The sequence below is a fragment of the Lates calcarifer genome, linkage group LG10 (assembly GCF_001640805.2).
Source record: "Lates calcarifer isolate ASB-BC8 linkage group LG10, TLL_Latcal_v3, whole genome shotgun sequence".
In the NCBI taxonomy this organism is placed as follows: Eukaryota; Metazoa; Chordata; class Actinopteri; family Centropomidae; genus Lates; species Lates calcarifer.
In genome coordinates, this window is record NC_066842.1 from 26,454,548 (window position 1) to 26,476,728 (window position 22,181).

Below are 22,181 nucleotides of genomic sequence, written 5' to 3' on the forward strand. Positions count from 1 at the left end.
CTCACTTCTGCTCTTTGACCTCCATGAGGCCTTTCTGAAGCACAAGCCTGCACTGGACTGAACTTTGGTAGCAATGCAAGAGCCTACCAAAAGATTTATGATCAAGCACCAGCAGATACGACACAAGGTCTGCCTGTCACACTGCGGTGAGGTTTGTCTTGTCTTGGGATTTTGGTCTTGTCATTTCCTGTTTTATTTTGAAGGATTTACTCTCCTCTCGTTTCAGAGCACTTGCCCTTCCTCATGTGTCACCTGTGTGTCCTGATTACTCATTGTCTCCACCTGTTTCCCATTACCTCTGCGTGTTTAAATAGTCTGTGTCTCCTTTGTCTTATGCCAGAGTGTCTTTGTCCATTCACCTGACTCACCTCCAGCCTTGAATCCACAGCCACAGTGTTGCCTCCAGTAAGCCATTGTTCCTCTGTAAGAGTGAGTTTTTTTTTTGTTTGTTTGTTTGTAAATTTTGATATCTCAGTTTCTTGCCTTAGCCTTAGAGTACTTTCATAGTTGTTATAGCGATTTTTGTTAAATCCTTTCATAGCCTTTTGTTTGCCTCCTCTGTGAGTGATTTTTGATTTGTTCTAACTTTATTAGCCACCGTTCATTTGTTTTTTCCTCCTTTTTTGAGAGTAACTTTTTGTTTTTGTTTTCTTATCCGCCCTAGGAAAATTTTATAGCCTTTGTTTCTTTGTCACTCAAGTGAGAGAACTTTGGTTGAAAATAAGTCTGTTTCATTAACGTCATCTCTGCGTCTGAGTCCTGCCTTTAGTCTCGGCCTGACACTGCCAGCTGGGTTCTCAAGAAAAAGGAGCCTGAGAGAGAGTTAGCATCAGCCAGCTAACTCTGCAAGGAGAACAAAGGACAACGACACTGAAACCACACAGCCAGGACAACTGCTGTTTTAATGGACTTCAACGGCAACAACAGGACTTTGTGAGCAGCACACCAAAACGCATCTTTTTCCCCCTGGACCTGTTAACATTACTGGGCCTAGTTTACATTACCTTGCATAGTACAGCTTGGCTAAGCATAGGCCTTTAAACTCTGCAGTAAATTTAATTCAATGTATTACTTGAGCGCTGTTCTGTCTGTTATAGTCAGGTTACTGATTGTTACATTTTTGCACATGTAGGTACATTTCACGTCTTGCTGCACTTGTAACCTGTTCCTTTTCCTGACACCTTCTAACCTAGCCTTAGACAAAAGAATGCTTCTTTGTTAACCTCCCCCACATGACATGTGGTTGGCCACCTTTTATTCTGCCATCTTGGTTACAGTTCCTTTGTTTTAAGCCATGTGGCTTAAGAAAAAAGAACTTAAGTCAGCCATCTTGCCATTGTTTCCTCAGACACACAGTATATATTCACACATGTGCATAGTTGGTAGACTAGGTTAGAGTTTGTTTTATTTCATTTGGTATTTGTTCAAATAAATACTTTTGATTTGCTGTTCCTTTTTAATGTTTTGAGTATTGCCAACCTCTACGCTGCAAAACTCCAAATCCTTCAACATCTAAGTACTGATGGTAATTTGGTTGTAGTTATTAATTGAAATATTAATCAAGACTCAAAATTAGTGTATTTTGAGACTGATTTAATGAAGTGGCTATCTGGTGCCCCAAGGTGGACTTAATGTAAATTAAATCCTATTAATATAGAATATTATTAGTCACTTAATAGTCCTATTTTTAAAATTAATAGTCTTACTACTCTTGATAACCAGTAACACCTATTTGTTCCCACCAAGAGGTTTAGTTGAAGGTGGTGTACCCTCAGTTATGTAGATATGTCTGAGAAACAAACCAAAATCTGTGCAGAGTGTGAGATATAGTTGGGTGCATAGCAGTGATATGAGAAGCCATGCAAGCAAATATTTGGACCCAAGGATGTGAGGTATATTGTAAAGAGAACGGGTCCCAGTGTCGTTCCTTGGAGAACCCCTGTGGGGAAAGGATTGGGTGTCACAGACAGCAGAGTGGTTTCAGTGGCTGCTCTTAAAGCCCAACTGCTTTGGTTCAAGGAGGATGTTCCTTCCTTCAAGATGGCGCAGGTCATGGTCAGCTGCTAGTTACAGTAGCTCCAAGTGTTTCCCATTGTTTTTATGTGTTTTTGTACTTTGTCGCATCTTTTTTGTCATCAACCTCGGTTGGAAGTTTACTCCTATAGATGTACAACTGGCGAGGTTAGGAATATGTGTTTTTTACTGCTTGGACTCTTTGAAACGGCATCTGAGACCTTTTCAGCCACAGCTCCATTGTTCACACCCGGTATCAGTTGTTAGCACTGAGCAACACAAAGGTATCTTGGGAACAAGACCAGAGATCCCTGTGGAGCTAAGTAGAAGAAAAAGGGGCTGCAGAGCTGGAGTTAAGTGCTGGAAAAGAAAAGAAGGTATAAACCTTGTATACCTTCTGTCATCATGGGGAACATGAGATCTCTCCCCGCAAAGATGGAAGAGCTTACGGCGCTAACCATGGCTGAAAGAAGTCCCTCTGGACTTGCACATTTTATTGGACAGGTTTCAGCTCATGAGAGCAGACAGGAAAGCCAAGGAGAGCAGTAAGAAGAGAGGAGGGAGCACTGTGATGTTTGTGAATGATGGTGCAACCCAGGTCACATCAGGGTAAAGAAGCAGTTCTGCAACAGGGACATTGAGCTGCTAGCAGTTAGTTACATCCCAAGGGAGTTCTTGCATGTTATACCTATAACTGCGTACATCTCCCCCTCAGCTGATGACACTGCGGCCTGCCAGCTCCTGCACACTGTCGTATTATAACTCCAGACATCACACCCCCAGGCTCCACACCAGAGACAACAAGACATTGGACTTGCTGTATGTAAACATCAAGGATGCATACAGCTCTTCACTCCTCCAACCACTGGGCTGATCTGACCACAACCTGGTGCATCTCATCCCTGCCTACATACCCATGGTAAACAAACAACCACCTACCAAAAGGTATGTGAGGAGAGGACTGAGGAGGCCAGTATGGCTCTGAGGGACTGCTTTGACACCACGGATTGGGAGGTGCTGTGTGGTCCACATGGTGGAGGACATTGGAAGTCTGACAACCTGCATCACATACTACATAAACTTCTGTGTGGAGAACACTGTGCCTACAAAGGAGGTGCTTATGTTTCTCCAACAACAAACCCTGGGTAACCCCAGAATTAAAAACCCTGTTGAACGAGAAGAAGCAGGTTTTTAAAACTGGGAATAAGGAGGAGATGAAGAGGGTGCAGAAGGAGCTGAGGAGGGAGATATGAAGGGGCAAGGACAGCTACAGGAGGAAGCTAGAGGAGCACCTTCAGGGGAACAACACCAGAGAGGTCTGGAGAGGCCTAAATACCATCTGTGGACACATCAAGGACAGTGGACAAGGCCCAGAATCTGGCGACAGAGAATGGGAAAACAAACTGAACCTGTTTTTTAACAGATTTGACTGTGTCTCTGTCCCTGTCCCCACCCCCACCCACACAATCCCAGACCTAATGGCACTTCTAGTTCACACCTCCCCTCCTTTGTCACCTTCAACACCCCACTCCACCCCCCTTCACACTCCACACACCACTCACAGCAGGGGTCACTCCCCCTCCCTGCCTCTCCATCACATTTGACCAGGTGAGGAGGGAGTTGAGGATGATCAAGGCGAGGAAGGCTACGGGCCCTGATGGCATCAGTGCCAGACTGCTCAAGAACTGTTCAGATCAGCTCTGTGGGGTTTTTCTGCACATCTTCAACTTGAGCCTCCGTCTGGAGAGAGTTCCGCTCCTGTGGAAAACATCCTGTACAACAGCTAACAACAGCTGAAACACTTCAGGCCAGTAGTCCTAACCTCTCACCTGATGAAGACAATGGAGAGGATTGTCCTGAGCCACCTCCGACACCTGGTGAGTGATGTGATGGATCCCCTGCAGTTTGCCTACAGACCTGGAATTGCCTGCAACACTGCAAGCACTGTGAGAGTCACCTTCTTCGACTTCTCCAGTGCATTCAACACCATCCAACTATCTCTGCTCAGGGGGGAGCTCGAAGGAGCTGGAGTGGACTATAACTGGGCTGCTTGGACCACCAACTACCTCACCACCTCGCAACTGTGTGTCTGATAGTGGTGGTCTGCAACACGGGGGTCCCAAAGGGTACAGTACTGTCCCCTCCCCTATTCACCCTGTACATGTCAGACTTCAGAAAAAACATGGACAGTTGCCATCTCCAGAAGTTCTCAGACGACACAGCGGGGCGGCTCAGGAGTAGAGCAGTCACCCACCAATCAGAAGGTTGGTGGTTCGGTTCCCGGCTCCTCCAGTCTGCATGCCGAAGTATCCTTGGGCAAGATACTGAACCCCAAATCGATGCCTCCGATGTGTGTCATATCGGTGTGTGAATGTGTTTAGAAAGCACATTTATATATATATATATATATATATATAGAACATGTGTTGTGTGAATGTGTGTGAATGGGGTGAATGTGATCTGTAGTGTAAAGCGCTTTGAGTGGTCGAAAAGACTAGAAAAGCGCTATAGAGTCATACGTGTGGTGTTCTAGGACGATCTGGACAAGTCATCATAATGAGTAAATACTGGTACCAAAAAAAGAATCTCAAAAAAAACTAAAAAGCAGACTCACTACTGAGAGACTGAGGTCTCGGTGTGAGGTCACTGATAGGACTTATATGACTCTGCTCGCTCTGCATCTTTATGCAGTGGTGGGAGCGTGGGTCAGAGGACAGGGAGGACACTGAGGAGGTGGGTGAGAGGAGGATGTTGGCCAAGCTGACGTCTATCATGGACAACTCAGCTGAATATCATTAGGGCTGTGTGACTTACCATTTCTTTCAGCATAAGTGTATCTTTCCTCAGTAGACTGTAGGCACAGGCTCTTCAGGTTGATTTTAGGTGGACACTATCCAGCTGGTCAGCTTGTTGAATTCCCTGATCACCTGCTTGTCCACATCAGTTTTGATCAGTGCATTTGTCGACATTTATTAAGTGTAAAGATAGCGCTCGCCCTTAGCCTAATTTTAGGTCTTGTTAATGACATCCGACCCAGTGTCCCAGCTCTCATTTTGGACTTGCAGTGGACTAGCAGTGGCCAAGACCATTCAACAGTCAATCAGTTGTGCTGAGTCAGTCATGTGCAGAACTGCCAGAGAACACTGTTTTGGCATGAGCCACGTCTTGGTGCTCAAGGTAATGATGTCCTGACAGGTAGAGACTATCTTCCTGCTGTCTTCTAACATGACCTCAACACGCTCACTGTCTGACAGTTCCATTGAAATACCACATGTCCATGCAACAAAGTTAAAAAGCTGGACTGGTACCATATTTAGAGCACTCTCAAGTGTCAGGTCTTTTGGCCAAGGGAGCTTTGGTGAAGTTTTTGCTGTGTTCCAAATGATGTCTATTTGTGTGAGAGCTGCATGACATAATAGCTGAGAACTATCTTTTGTGATGATGTGTTTTTTGTGACTTGACCTTGCTGTGTCTGCCTCATTGCCCTCTGCTTCACTGTCAGATGATGGGGATGAGGGGGAAGAGGAGGAGGTGGCAACTTCATTAAGAATTTCCTCAGCTGTCAGATCATCAACGTATACTAAGTATGTGCTTTTTTAAATTTTATGAAAGGATGTGTCTTTTAAAGTCTGGCCTTAAGTGAATGTGCCTTGTACGTAGATATATCAAGTTCCTCTATTCCTCTGACAATGTCTTGTGGGGTGGGGGTCATCTAGATACACAAAATCTCCCCTTGGTCCACTGCCTTATTTACAAGCCACAGACTGATTAGATGGCAGTTAATTTGAAATAGTGACGGTTGGAATAGCTAGTGGCTGGTAGTCCAGTTGCATTAGTTATCCTATCTTTAAAGCCAATACGTTTTAGCGTGCTAATGTTAGCAGTAATAGCATTTGTAGCCAATTAGCCTATGATTGATTTTCTTAACTCTAATATGGAAGATGGCAATTTACTTAATAAAATTACTTTGCCTTTGCAAACATGATATGATATTAACAACCAGAGAACCTTTGAATGTCTTCCATGCTACCGATAGCAACTCCATAAATGTTAGCAGTTTTTAGCTAAGTACAGAGCAGAAACATAGCCAAAACAAGCACATTTTCAGTAACAGACTTACCAATTACAGTGAAAATGCTGACTTTACTTCTCTGTCCCAGGAGCCAGAGGTGGTTCTTGTGCAGCTTCAGAAACAGTAGGATGGTGGTTGTTTTCATAACGTTGTCAGCCGCTATTTTTATCCCAGAGGTCGGGGTTGATACAGAAGTGCCCTCGGTTTTTGTTTCTGTAATTTTTGTAAAAACACAACAATAGCAGATTTCATGTCTGTTTAATGTAATATCAAATTCTTGAATAAAATGATCTCCAAATGAACATAATATTGTTACTTAACATTATTTAGAGCTCCAACACCTCCCAGCACGTCTGTGTGTGTGTGTGTGTGTGTGTCTGTGTGTGAATTAGTGAGGGTGATTTATTGTATTAACTTGATTTGCGTTGAAGGTTTGTTTGTTTCCACAGCCAGCCAACCACCCCAAACAACTGGATTTATATTTCATTAGTTCAACAGCAAATGACTTGACATCTACTTTGATAATAGGACTTGATAACTGCTTAAGTAATTTTTGAATGAACAAGTCAAATGTAATAATTTGCTGCTTCGATGGGCCCCACACTTTTAATATATTGTGCTCTGAAATACTGGTCAGACAGATAAACATATTTCAAGATGTCAATCTGGAATTTGAGAAATTGAGATGGGAATTTTTTAGGGATGTGCACTAAAATATGTACTGTGATTAGATTAGTCGAAATGGTAAGCATAGTTGACACTTTTTTAAAAAGAATCAACCAAGCATAGTCAACACTTTTTTTAAGAGAATCAACCAATTTTTATTTTACTAACTTTTATTTGGTTGGGGGTGGGAGAAGATTTATGTTTTACTTCATAGAGACTGTGAACTAATGTTTCTGCCCAAGTGCACATTTTCTCTCTGTGTGGTGCAAGCAAAACACAGGAACAGATGTCAGCAATACGAAGCAGCAAAGGGGGCCGTTAAACAAGCTGCTGCCAACATTAGTTCATGTTGTTGCTAGATGGGTCATTCCAGAATTGGAGGACAATTTAGGCATCAAAACTTTTGAAAAATCCTTTTATTTCATAATTTTCTGTCATGTATTTAAGAAAACTATGTAATAAACCATCAAATAATTTGATTCGTCCAGCTCAAGCATCAAAGGTACACGTTTTATGAGATGTTTTATTTGTTTTATGTGTTGTGAATTTTTTTTTTTTTACTAATTTCAGTATTGAATTTCAAATAATTGCTCAAATCTGTTATGCATCAAATCGTTCAAACTGTTAGAGGGACAACAGGTCAAACCCTCATGAGTTTCGGAAAATCATTTAAGATTATTTTAATAAAAATGATATGGTAACAGGGTTGAAATTAGAGTTGTGCAAAGTAACAGGGTTGAGTGGATACATTACTTTTGATTGTAGATCATAACATAAATGTGACAAATGAATACTCAGGACCACAGGAAAGTTGTTTAATAACATTTTATGCCATATATCAACCTGCAATGCCTATCATTCAATTGTTTTTTTATTTGAAATATTAGGTTCGCTGCGTTTTCTTTTATATAGCTGTAACTATAACTACCTGTAAATATATAACATATTTTCAATAAAGATCAGTGAGCAGGAATACTACATAAACATCTCAACAAGACACAAACTGGATCTGATCAAATATTAATAGCAAACATGAAAAATGGTATTACAGTAGCAACATCTTGCATTAAAATGAATGAGGATATCAAAAATAGTCATGAACTGATCAATACTGGAGAAAGCTGATGTCCAGGTTTTATTTTTGTGGCTGGCCAGAGTATCCCATACTGCTCTTTAAATGGCCATGTGGCATGAGGTAACATTCTGCTGTGGGTCAGGAGTTAGAGCGGGTCGCCCACTAATTGGAAGGTCAGCGATTCCCGGCTCCTCCAGTCCGTGCCGTGGTATCCTTGGCCAAGATACTGAACCCCACGTTGCCTCCGATGTTTGTAACATTGGTGTGTGAATGTACTAGAACGGTTTGTAGTAGTGCAAGTGCTGTGTGAATGGGTGAATGTGACGCATAGTGGTCAATACGACTAGAAAAGCGATATATAAGTACAGTCCATTTACCTTTTACCATCTCTCAGGGAGGAATGAGGGTCAGCACATCCTCGAAGGGATACCAATGAAGATCATCTCTCAGTGGCCAGAAAAACGATTTTCCCCCACTACTGTGCATACATTTCACCTGACAGTGGGTCTCATTCACCTCCTGGATGATGCTTGGGTAGATTGTGTGGTCGTACACCAGGGCACACCATTTCCCCACATTCTCTGGACTGTGCCATTGCATTTCTTCTGGTGTGCTTTGTATGGGATCTTATGTGTGATTATGTGTGGGATTAAAGCTGAAGTACCTGTTTTTTTGGCAATCACACTCCAGATTCCCTGTGGCAGAGCACATGCAGCTGACGGCATTAGAGAAACTTGCCAGGTGAAAGAATGACCACCTGGTGGACCCTTGTGGACGGTACGGCTGGAAGGTCAGCTAGCATTTCTTTCACTGCATCCTCCACACCTTGCTCCTGAATGTAAAACAATTTCACCTTTGATTGTCCATCATTCAGGGCTTGGTATGGCGATAATGTTGAGGGAATATCAACCCCTTGGCTGACAAGCCTGTCGGCCCTCCTCTCCAATGTGCCACCCACACCATCTGGGGCACCTTTGCCATGGCTAGCCTCGAAATAGTTCCAGGTTCCTCTTGTAAACCCCTTCTTGAAAATTTCAGTACAAAAGAGGTAGAAATGACCACGTTGCTTGTACTGTGTGTGTGGACCGAGAAAGCATATTGCTGCCTTATGTTATAGAGATGGCGCCTGTACTTCTGGAGCAAAATGCCAAATGTTTCCACCAACTCTTGTTGGGAACATTCAAATTCGTTTTTTTAAATGATTTTTGAGGCTGTTCCAGGACCATTTTTATGCTCTTTGTCCACAGTGGCCCACTGAAGGTAGGTGACGTGATCGGTGGCTCTGTAGTGGCTTGTGAGTGTATAGGTGTTAGTGCTGCATTCCTCACATTCCCCATACATACATTGTTTTCTTGTGGTGTCAAATGTGATGGCTTGGGTCAGGCTCTCCAAATTGGATGTCTCGATGTGCATCTGGTGAAGCTTTTTGGCAATAAAGCCTAGATTTTCATGCTGTTTGCACATACATGTTTCACAATCTGCCAGTGTTGGATGCACAGCCCAGTAGGGGCAAAATGTGCAGAACAGTGAGTATGATAGACAGACGTTGGTCTGCTCAGCCAAGAACTTCAAATGCAGATTCTTCATTGAATCCACCCGTAATCCTTTCTGCATTTTCCTCTTTTCTTTTGTCACTGTTTGTTTTTTTCCAGTTGTGATCCTGCTGACATCATCATGTGAAAAGAACAATCTCACTGTTTATCTCAGCGTGGCAGCAATTCCCTCACATTTTCATTTCCAGGTTTTCTCCACCTCCTTGAAAATCCAAATCTCTGCAGCCTGTACTTCTTCAGGATTTTGTTGGTGACTATTCCTGCAATTACTTGTCTGTCACTCTCTCTCTCTTTGAGAATGCGTACTTGGTACACTTCTTCAGCTACTACTGTATGGAACAGCAAGGTTCTCCTCAAGGATGTGCCAGAGATTTGCCGAAGCAACTTGGAGATGGATGGTCCTTTTTCAATCGTTGGAGCTGCTTTTTGTATTTTTCTGCTTGTTGTTCAGCTTTCCTCAACTGATCCTGTAGTTTCTGCAACTCCCTATTCAATTTTGCTTTGGTAGCTCTTTTTTTTTGCCAAGATCACAATGCCTCAAAGAAACATAAAAACATAAATATATTGTCACTTAAACATTTCAGCTGCAGCAAAATAGACATCACCAGCCATTAACTATAACAACAATAACATAATATGTGTCTGCATGTTTTTGCTATGAGCGGGACCAAGCTCTTATGGTAGTGGCATGCACACGCACACACACACAGAGAGAGAGAGCTGGCCATATGTTTGTGGACACATTTACCTTTGAAGTAACATAACAAACAAAAAGATAATTTAGCAGAGGCAGTTCACCAGTCAAATCTCACTGTTGAGTCCATTTGACATGCACCATTTTTCATTAGTTAATTCAATAACAGTCAAGTGCTTCATTTTTGAGGTTGAGTGTTACGTAATTTATGCCGTTTCCATCAAGACCAAAGCTGTTTTCTGTGTCCTGTAGACTATTGTTTTTAAATCTAGATTTTCTGCCACTAGATTTTCTGCTTTGCTACTAAGGATACCTTACTTTATATGGTGACTTTACTCTTTTTATCCTTTCGTGTAGTTTTAGATATGATCTAAATTAGTAATTATTAACTTCTACTAACTAATTGAGCACGACTCCTATCTTCCTTGGACAAGCACCACAGCAAGTTCATCAGAAACCAGGGAGAAGTTATCAGAGTGAAGACTCGCAATATACTCAGACTTCTTGATCAGGTATGTACTTGCTCAGTACATCTAAGTTTGCCTCATATCACAAAAATATTAACATTGTGTTTGCTCTCTTACCTAGAGCCTCGAGACGAATCTTAACAGACAGTGTCTGCTAAAATGCCTCATTATGTACCTTGGGGAAAAAATGGAGCAGCCTTATCAAGGCATACAATGCCTTGATAAGCCATTAATTCCATTAATCACTTAAAGGGATAGTTTATTTTATTTGATGTGGACTTATTTGAGGTATTTAACCATAGTCAGTCAGTTACCTCCAGGAGGCCACCATCTCCTGTAGGAGAACATCAGGGTACTAGTGCGGGATCATAAGCAACGTACTGCAGTGGACAGGGTTAACACCAAAATGTAATTTAGGCACCTAAAGAATCTGTATCAGTTTAAATGTACGCTGAATTTAGCATGCTTTTACCACTTTACCTTGTTGCTCATCGCTATCCATTGTAAGAAATACACTGATCATGGATAAGTACCTCAATACCCCAAGAACTACAAATTTTGTAGCAGGAGGACTCATGTTTCGATGTCAGTATAGCAGCACTGAAGAATTTATTGCATCAACTGACTACATTTACCACAGGACATTCGGATTGTCACTGAAGGTGTGGAAGTCCTTAATGAGTTGCAATCAGTTGCACATGCATGTGCCATGCTGTTCGGCCTCATCTTGTATTTGTTTATTTTTTGAACATAGTAGAAAATGTGACGCATTTTTAAAAAAACTTCACAATAAATATGCAGGTCTTTTAAAGAGAATATTCTTGTCTTTATTTATGTTAATTCATTTATTTTAATTAACACTTAGGCATGTGATTTAAAAAATATATTGCTTAAGATTAATTTTTTGTACTGATTCAAAAGTTTAAGTTGAGAAAAGTTAATAATATTGCTTGTAACAAAATAACAGCAATTTTAGTTTATTCTAAAGTAAAAACTAGACTTAGATGTAATAACTAATATTAAGTTTCCAAATTAAAAAATTGATTTGTAACAAAGTAAAAAATGGTGTATGGTCTTTAAAATAAATGATCTTGTTACTTTGTGTGAATGTAAATTTTTGTCTCTGGCTAAATGAAAAGTTTGATATTTAATCAAAATTTACAGTTTTACAGTACAAATATAAATATAACCTCAGAAAAACTAATAAATCCAGGTGTAACAAATTACAGCATTTTTTAAGGTTAGTCCAAAATATCATTTTTTTCAGTGCTTAGTGGAGTGTGTAGAGTGGAGTTGTAGTGTCTGTTGTAAATAATCTGAACATGAAAACTTAAAAACAGCTGAGTTCAGTTAATAGTGTCATTTAGGTAGTTATTGCAACATTGACATACTTATACTACCTGGTGGCAATAAAAGAAAAATGGCAATGTATATTCTGGAAAATATGGTAATACATTTAAAACAAGTAAATTATGCTAAATTATTAAATTAAATTAAATTTTATTTATATAGTGCCGAATCACAACAAAAGTCATCTCAAGGCACTTTTCATATAGAGCAGGTCTAGACCATACTCTTTAAAATTAATTTTACTATAGATAATAGATTGTCCCTTCTGAATGAAGGAGATGCAACCCTGTTACTGTAGTGCAACCCTGTAACTCTAATTACAGTAACAGGGTTGCAAGTAACAGGGTTGAAAATCAATGCTAATGTTAGGAATAGATGCTAGCTGTAATGTTACAGTTCGCATCAAGGGCAGACTTAGTTATATTACTAAATAAAGAAAACTTTGAATTAATTTGTCTTATTCTGATAATATGACTAACAGGGTTGTGTTGGTTAGAGTGACACACTCAATCAAGGCTGAAAAGATTGGAAAAATATCAAAAATAGAAGAGAGGACTTACCTTTGATCTACCCATGGTGTTAGCATATGGCCTGGTGATGTTATTTCCTCTGTGTTATGTGACTCACTGTTTTTTCCTCTTAATCTGCCATGCTAAATAGGTTTCGGTAACAGGGTTGCGTGCATGTTGTGGGACACAACTTCAGTGCATCATCACTATTATTTAAATTATGTTAATGATTAAAGTAATTATTTTAACAATTACAAGAAACACATATCAACAAAATCAGTGTATTTAAAACTTATTTTAATGGTTACAGACAAGGATGAAATTATTACACCCCCCCGAAAATATTTCCCAAGTGCTGTTAGAATGAGGAAAGAAATTTTAATATAGCTTTTTCAAACATCCTAGAATTATTTTGGATGCTTAAATTATTTTACTTACTTACTTACTTTTCACACAGAAACAAAATTATTCCACAAAAACCAAAAACTACCAGGGTCAAAATTATTAGCCTGATGCCTGATGCTAATAGTCAGTTGTGTATCCTTTTTGCTGGATATCAGCCTGCAGTCATTTGTTGTAGTTTTCAGAAAGTCTCTAACACATCTCCTGAGGAATCCCAGTCCATTCTTCTTTGGCAATTCTCTCAAGACATTTGATGGCCTTCTGACATAGACCTTCATCTTTAGTTTGCCCCACAGATTTTCAATGGGATTCAAGTCAGTCAATAACATTCACTTTGGTCTTCTGGGAGTAGCTCTTCACCAGGAGCGACATATGGTAAATGGACTGTATAGATGGACTTATATAGCGCTTTTCTAGTCTTTTCAACCACTCAAAGCGCTTCACACTACAGATCACATTCACCCATTCACACACACATTCATACAACACTCTGCACAGACACACACATTCGCACACCGATGACACACATCAGAGGTAATTTTGCCCAATCTTGCCCAAGGATACTTTGGCATGCAGACTGGAGGAGCCAGGAATCGAACCACAGACCTTTGTATTGGTGGGCAACTGCTCTACCTCCTGAGCCGCCCCGTATGTTTTGGTTCGTTGTCGTGTTGGAAGACAAAGCAATGACCCAAACCCAGTTTTGCTGCTGACTGCTTAAGGTTTTCTTTCAAAATTTTCACATATCCTTCTTTCTTCATGATTCCTTCCACCTTGACGAGATTCCCAGTTCCAGACGCACTGAAGCATCCCCACAGTATAATACTCCCACTACTGTGTTTCACTGTGGGGATGGTTCTGATGATTCTATGCCTTTCCCTTCTTTCTCCAAACATAAGCAATGTCTCTATGGCCAGTGAGCTCTAGTTTTGTCTCATCTGACCAAAGGACATGCTTCCAGTGTGCATAATCTTTCTCTAGATTGTCCTCAGCATACTTCAGTCTGGCTTGAAGGTGTCTCTTCTGCAGAAGTGTTTTTCTTGGTCTGTAACCTAGCAGTCCATTCTTGTGTAGAGCTCTAGTCATTGTCTTCTTTGAGACTACAATTCCCAACTTGGCTAAGCCATTCACTAGCGTCTTGGCAGTTGTTCTGGGGTCTTTGGACATGTCTCTCGCTAGTTTTCTTTCCAGGGTCCAGGATCTTTCGCTTCCTACCTCTGCCAGGTTTGTTCTGTTATGTGTGGCTCTCTTTGACTTTCTTGATGATACTTCTCACTCCAGTTGTTGACACTTGGAAATGCTGTGATAACTTTATATATCCTTCTCCTGCTTTGTGAGCATCAACAATTCTTTTTTTCAAGTCCAAACTGATTTCTTTTGTTTTTGGCATGATGCTTTCTCAAGTGACAGCTCAAACCTTTTCAAAAGTTTTCATACTGCGTGTGTAATATTCCTCAGTAATGCATGTATGTATCCCAGAACATGGGACAAGTCTATATAAATTTGTTTTGAGGGTTAGAGCTGTGTTTTTGTTGTGTGTGTGTGTGTGTGTGTGTGTGTGTGTGTGTGAAAAAATGGAGATTGTTGACTATGATGCTACAGACTTATTTGGTAATTGCTAACTTAGTATATGTGGTACAATGTAAACATTTTTATGAGACACATAATGGGGGTTGTTTTGTTATAAATTACCTGTGATTATAAAGTGTGATGCTTGTTGTTAAGAATAAATCCTGCAATTGAAGTCTATGCACACTAAAGTTGTCTGCCTAATTATTGAATCTTCCAGAATATGAATTAGTTCTGGGAGGAGACATGAATGCGGTCTGTATTCTTGATTTAGACAGACCTACAAGCTCATTTACACATAATCAGCAGTCAGCCTCTACGGCTCTGAATACAATGATAGACAACTTAGGCCTTTTTGATGTTTGGCAGTCACAAAACCTGGGCAGTCGAGATTATACTTGTTTCTCTGCATATCATAAGTCGTTCTATTTTCTGTTGTCGCGTGGTTTGAAAGGTTTGCACAACATCTGTTAAATTTCTCCCAGCCACACTGGCCAACCACAACCCATTAGTTCTTGGCACTGATCTCAGCTTCAAATCCAAAAAAGAGAGAGGCGTTTCAACACCTCACTTCTAAATGACACTACATTAGTCTCTGAAATTAGAACTAAAGTGTCCACATTTCTCCAAGAAAATATAGGCTCCATCGAGGACGCTAGGTTGGTGTGGATGGTAACAAAGGGTTTTATACGTGATTTCACAATATCATATGCATCGCATATGAAAAAGGTTAGGAATCTTAGGATCAAAGAATTAGAGGAGAAATGCTTTGGAGAAGGCTCTTAAGAGGACCTATTCTAACACAGTCAGTGACGAGCTGCAGGTTGTTAGACGAGAGCTGAATGATTTACTACAGAGACGAGCGGAATTCATCATACACATAGAACCAGGCAAAATCATTATTGTAACGGAAGTAAACCCAGCAGACTTCTGGCTCTAAAATTAAAACAGTGTGAATCAAAGGCGTCCATTGACTCAATACATCACCCTACTAAAGGCCTGGTTTCTAATCCAGCAGAGATAAATAACACCTTCCAGACATACTACGAGAACTTATATATATGTTGTCTGGCAGCTTTGACCCATAAGTGTTTTTTGCAAGGGGTGGATCAACCCACCCTACAAGGAGAAGAGGCAGCAGACCTGGGCCGTCCGGTAACTTTGCAGGAATTAAAAGTTGCACTGAGTAAGATAATAAGAGGGAAATCTCCGGGTCCTGATGGGATCCCGCCTGAAGTGCTCTTGCACTTCTGGGACCTTCTCTGACCGTTTTTTTCTGAGCTCCATTCAGACTGCTTTAGAGAAAGGTGCATTTCACGAACACCAATGTGGCTTTAATTTCATTGTTACCAAAGAAGGACAAGGACCCAGTTGAAATACTCTGACTACAGACCCATATCCTTGATAAATTCGGATCTGAAAATCTACTCCAAGTTGCTGGCATTGCGCCTGGAGCGTTAAGTTAATTCACACTGACCAAGCTGGGTTTATGAAGGGCGTGTAATAGAAGAATCCAAACAGCTTTCGCGTGCCATGTGCTATTCTGTCACTCAACACACGGTTTGTGCTGACATCTTATTTTCTGTCATAAAAGATAAATATTGTATGTTGCACTGGTGCCCTATTATTGCCAACACAATCAGGAATTTTGAGGTCATTGAGAAATACTTGAAGGTGAACTTAGAATGGCATAATGTGCCCCCTTGTAGGCACAATATGAACATACGGATTGGGAACAAGCCACTTGACTTTAAACCATGGTCATTGAAAGGTATTAATGTTATCAGGGTCCTGTATGATGACAAGGGTGTGCTTAACTATCAGGATTTGAAGGTCCGCTTCAACCTACAGGACTCTTCCTCTTTTTATTATTTGCAAATAAGATCAGCACTTAAAGCATATGGTGTGACCAGTGGGGGCTAAGCTTCCTATACAGCCATCTGATAGACTGGATAAACTTCCTTCCCCGCAGGGGCTTTGTATCGAAAATCTACTCTGAATTATCCGGACAATGAGAGACTCTATTGATGCTCAGAGCATGGCAGAGAGACTTTGATCTGAAAGAAGATGACATTTCCTGGAGCAAGGTTTGGGAGAACATCTTTCTTGCCTCCAAGAATCTGAACCAACAAATTATTCATTTTAAAGTGTGTCACAGACTCTATTATACACCTATCACTAGGTTTAGGATAAAACTGATACCAAGTCCAAACTGTACTATGTGCCAACTTAACACTATAGGAGTTTACAGACACATGATGTGGGAGTGTCCCTCTGTTCAGGCCTTTTGGGGCCGGGTAGCCAAAGTCTTGTCTGAATTACTAGGTACCACCATAACACGCAATCCAATCTTACTTCTTCTTAATGATGATTCTCAACTGCATATAAGTGACAGCGCAAACTGTTGCTGAGCAGCCTCACAGCTGCCAAAAAACTCCTAGTGCAAAGATGGCTACCACCTCATGATCTTAGTACTAGGAAATGGCTGATTTACTTTCATGATATAGTGGTACTTGAGTTGTCTAAGGTCTAAGTAAGAACCAGCAAGCCTTTTGAGGAACCATTATATGTTAAACTAAATTTGTTAAAGGCATCATCATACAACTTGTCTTCAATTCATTACCTATTTCGGGTCCCATTTTGTGCATATGCAATGGTTATAAATGAGACAAGATAGAGGTGACTGCTCTCTATCTGCTCTTTAAATCAGTTTTTGCCATTTTCTCTCAGCAGCTCTGAGAACGGTGAACAGCTTTGGGAAGCTTGAAACTAAGTTAATCTGAGTTTATTTAGTAGGATAATGTTGTAGCTTTGTTTTCTGTGCTGGTTTAATCAGAAATTGGAATATACATGTTTAAGTACATACTGTGTGATTAGCTGGGCCCTACAGAATTTTATTACAGAAACATAAAACAATGGCAGCCACTAAAATAAACCCTAACCCTTAAATATGTCTTGTACTGTATTTACTGCTGTGCTGTCCAGTTTGAATTCTTATCTCTAAAGCCTTTTAAGTACAATTTAACACAATGTGAGGTAACCAGCAATAAATGCCAGTTACGTTACTGATAAATGTTTAGTCCAGTTTGTTGTTACATGTTAGTGTTTGATATGGTAATTTTGACACTGTAGACACTTTGTTGATGTGGTTATATTTAAAGGTGTATTTCATACTGTTTTTCTTCAAAAACTACAGTAATAAAATTATAGATTCTGAACTGCGTTAATAAACATTACAAAGTTGTATAGTTATGTGCTTCATGATTCGTGTCTTCAATTCATGATCTACAAATCACCGTAGTTAATTTAACTCTTTCATGCATGAATTATGAAATCCTCAGTCAGGATTTTATGTCTCTAAGTGTTTTTACTCTTCTTTAGGCATGAATAAAAATATTTGAAACAAATTTCAAGGAGTTTCTCACATGTCCACTCAAGTGGACTGCATGCATTTCAATTGTCAGTTGAAGACCTATGTATTTAACAAACAAATCAATATAATTATATATTATGTTAAAAATTATAAAATAATATGAATTTCTAATAATGTTAAAAACTAATGCGTCCACATATTTTAATACTGTTCAGCGCAATGCAAAATACTGAATCTTGCTCCTGACACCTTAGATTCTCAGCATCCTCAGTTCCCTCAACATCCTCAGCTCCACTGTCACCATGTTTGTGTGTGTGTCATTGTGAAATGCTCAGTGATTACAGACACAGTCTTAGTGTTCATATCAACTTGTATTTTTCTATTTCAGGCCCGTTCTCTATAACATCACTGTCCCTACTGCACACACCCAACAAAGATCATCACAGAGTGAGAGCTGTCACTCCCTGCAACACACCACTGCTAGCATTTGTCAGTACTTCTTGTTCTGGCAGCCATTCATCATCACTGCCATTAGCATCATTCTCATTTGACACAGGTGGTATTTGCACCGCTATCCTGTAGGCCTCTCTATCGTGTGCTGTACTTGAGCTCTACAAAATATAAAAGACACTAACTGTTGCTTTCATGATTGGAACTAATCTGCACATAATTTTATTTTTGTTTTATTTTGTTATAAAAACAACAACTTAAAGCAGTTGATTCACAGACAAAATAGATACTGCAGATTAAGTATTTTCAAGAACAACAAAATCACAAAAATCACAGCAATAGTATGAAATGTAGTTGAAATATAGCCAGTGATGCATGATGTCCAATCTAGTGGATGGATAATTAATCATAATTTCATGCTTTGAGAAGCTACACTTCTTATTTGGCAGGCAGTCTGTTTTCATGACAATCCTTTCAACCTATTGAGTTAGGAAAGAAACTGATATGATAAACTGTGTGAGCAGAAAGACAAAAACAGCCATGCTCAAACCCATGAGGAAGACGAAGCTGAAGAGAAAGCTTCAGAGTCAGCCCAGTCTTTTAGACAGGATTAATAATTCATTATGTTCCTATCTACAGCAGGAAGAAACCTCATGCATACACTCACACACACATAGGTACAATGCAGTCTCCTGTTTCAAATCAGAGCAGAAGAAAGCTGCACTCTGGTACAGCAGCATGATGAAATATCCGTTATCAGCTGGTTTTAAGGGACCATGCCAACTTTTTCCATGTTAAAGCAACAAAGCTTCTATTTTACACTATTTACACATTCATTTTATTATATCACCTTACGTATATCATTTCATAAAATGCCTTAAACCAAACCTTGATGTGTTGTTAATTTATCTGACAAAGACTTAAAGTGGCTGTGTGAATTATAACTGTTGTCTGTCAGGGACAATGGCAGAAGTGGTGCTGTTTTTAGTGCTGCAAACCCCCCATTGCAGTTAACATTACTTTTTTAACCATAACCTGATTTTTTCCTAATCTTATCAGTGTAAATGAAATTAATTTTGTAATGGTAATTTGTAATGGTTTTGGAAGGCTCCTGACATCAAGCAATATTGTTTTAATGACAAGGGCACTAGATCAAAAAAGACTAGACTAGACTAGTTAGGGCTCGTATCACATGGGCCTCCATGCCCTGTGCAGCTGGTCCCTGGTTTAACTCCCAATCTGGCCGGACCTTTACTGTGTATCATTCCCCTACTCTCTCTCCCCATTTCCTGTCTTCTCTGCGCTGTCCTACCTAAGAGTCTGCAGCCATGTTAGCAGCTTTGTGAGACTGTGTTTGATCATGTAACATGCTCACAGAGACAGAATTACATGCTGATGTTTAAACCAAAGTTAAAGTCGAATGACTTGAATTTTTGTATACTACAGTCATCCTGAGAGAAATAGTACTATGGAGACCATGATTAGCTCTAACAGCACTTGTACCAATCCACCTGGTAGATGTCAACATGTTTCAGTCTGGATCAAAACAATGGGCCAGCTGGCTTACTGACAGACATTGCCGTCCCATTGTCCTGTATTCAGCGTTTGTTGTCTCGTCGTTTTGTTTTTTGTGTCGTAATACATAACACAATTCAAAAAGACATTGCCATCTATACAGTCCTATATGAGAGGTTTTGGAAGGTGGCACAGTTTGGAGGACTTGTTGGCCAACTGTTGATGTTTTTGGGTCAATCAACACTTAATAGTTTCTTTTAAATGCCATTCTACAACATTTTGTGAGGGAAATAATACACTGATAGATGTACACTTTGTGTGACTTTACATTCATTACAATATAAGAGGCTTTGCCACAACTCTATGGAAGAGTTGACAGTGATGTCTATGTTACACAGCAAATGAGTCCACAGTAACTGCAGAAGCACCCATTGTAAAGCCATTGTACAATACTCATGTTTTTAAAAGGAGTATACATATTGAAAGAAAAAGAATGTGATATGAGAAATGCATTTGCATTTGTGTGTGTGCATTGATTACATAATGCTGTTGGCAACCAATCCTGCTGAATAGGCTTCATGCTTCCTGCTTGTTATTAATAGATTGTCCCCATTTATTTTGCACCTTGTTAAGGACTCTAAACTCACTGTCTTCAAATGTTTGTCAGTGTTTTTTTCTCTGCAGTACATAAAATGCAATCTGTGTACATAGCTGTTGTTCAAAAGTTCTCAGTCTGGAATTACACATATATAAATCATAAAAAGAAAAACTCTATAATGATTTTAAATATTTGGTTGTCCTCCAAAATCTTGAAATATGTCATATCCAAAGATAATTGATGTGCCAGAACTCAATAAATAATCATTTATAATATGATCTGTCCATCACACACAGAGCACACTACAGCTTTAACAATCTAAAACCAAATCATATAGAACACAAGCAACTCAAACTAAACTAAAAATTACTTCTCTTACCAGAACAGAGTCAAATTGAAGTTGACATCCAATCGCTGGTGTCCTGACTTTACAACAAATATCTCTTGAAATTCATTCATAGCCTTTAAATGTCAGACTGTATATGTGAAGAGCATCAACACACAGAGACAGGACTAAGGTATTAGAGCAGGAGAGGATAGTGCTGCCTCTCTCTCTCTCTCTCTCTTTCTCTCCCTCTTTCTCTGCAGCACTCCTTCCTGCTGCCACCCACCCACCACATGCGCAATGGTTCAGTCCACCTTTGTACTGCAGTAAGTGGAAGAACATGCCATTTGGCAGACTGGTGGGGAGAGAAGTGGTTGGACTTGGAATGGGGGTGGAGCTGAGCACAGAGAGGGATTGAAAGAGGCATATGGGTGGCTGCAGGGAGGAGGGTGGATGGCTGGAGGGAGACAGATAGATGAGGATATGACGTAAAGGGAGTGACAGATGTGTTGACTTAGCGTGAGGATGCTTGATCAGATACTTTCTCTATACAGATGGAAAGGTCCTGCAGCTTTACACAGATACTGTATAATGCTGACCTATTTCAGTTTTTTCTTACAGATGTATTATTCATCTCTCATCACCTTCTTTTCTTCTTTCTTGCTCAGACTCTGTTGTTTTATCTTTTTACTTCAAAACCAGAGTGAGAATGTGTCAGGTTGTGTAGACGGACCTGGTACATGTTACCACCACCTGTGTTTTAGCAAATAGCTGACCAGCTCAACAAACATCAAACAGTAAGGACTGCCAGAGTTGGAAGAAAATGAGAAACTCTCTTCTTCAGCAGTCTGACAAACACTGATCACTGCCTACATAGGACTGTTTATTAGATCAGTTCCTCCAACACAATGCTGTTATAATAGTCATGGTGACTGGTCAGAATGTGTTGGTATCTGTGGTATCTGTGGCCATTCAAGATACCTGCGGATGCTCTCTTAATAGTTATGATAACTATTCATAGTTATCATAACTATTGTGCTCTGGCCACTTTTCCTACAGAACAGGTTGAGACCGTATTCTTTATAATATGAACATTGATTGAATCCTACCTGCCCACTCTGGAGTCCTCGGCTCATTGCTCGTGTTTGGTGGCTTCACCTTACTCTCACTAGCAAACTGGTTGAGGGTCTGCTGCTGAGGGGCTACAAGGTTAAGTTTCACACTTAGTTCTTGCAACATACTATTTGCAAAGAACTTTTTATCCTATAAATTAGACTATATGACACCAAACAGTACATTGACTTGATTCATAAACTTGAACAGTGGTTTTTATGTTATATGTTATGTTTTGTTTTGCACATCTGGCATCTTGAGCTCATACTGCTAGCTTACCTGTGTCATCATCTCCACCCAGTGCATTTACTGTGTGCTTTGGGCTTGTGTTGATAACACACACACACACACAAAAAAAAAAATGTATTCAGTTTGGCGTATTTGGCCACATTGCCTTCTGAAGCTTTCCTTTTTTAAAGTCTGACTTTCTCAGCACC

At 40.0% G+C, this 22,181-nt stretch overlaps 1 protein-coding gene across 1 annotated transcript in view; it reads right to left on the minus strand.

Annotated features, from left to right (window-relative positions):
* The window catches only part of LOC108902259 (synaptic vesicle glycoprotein 2B-like), a 55,845-nt gene extending 34,983 nt beyond the window's left edge, over window positions 1–20,862 (minus strand). The window contains 2 exon segments of the mRNA XM_018704027.1: window positions 6,134–6,298; window positions 20,686–20,862. The gene's annotated coding sequence lies outside the window, so the exon portion shown is untranslated.
* Between the last annotated feature and the right edge of the window lie 1,319 nt (window positions 20,863–22,181).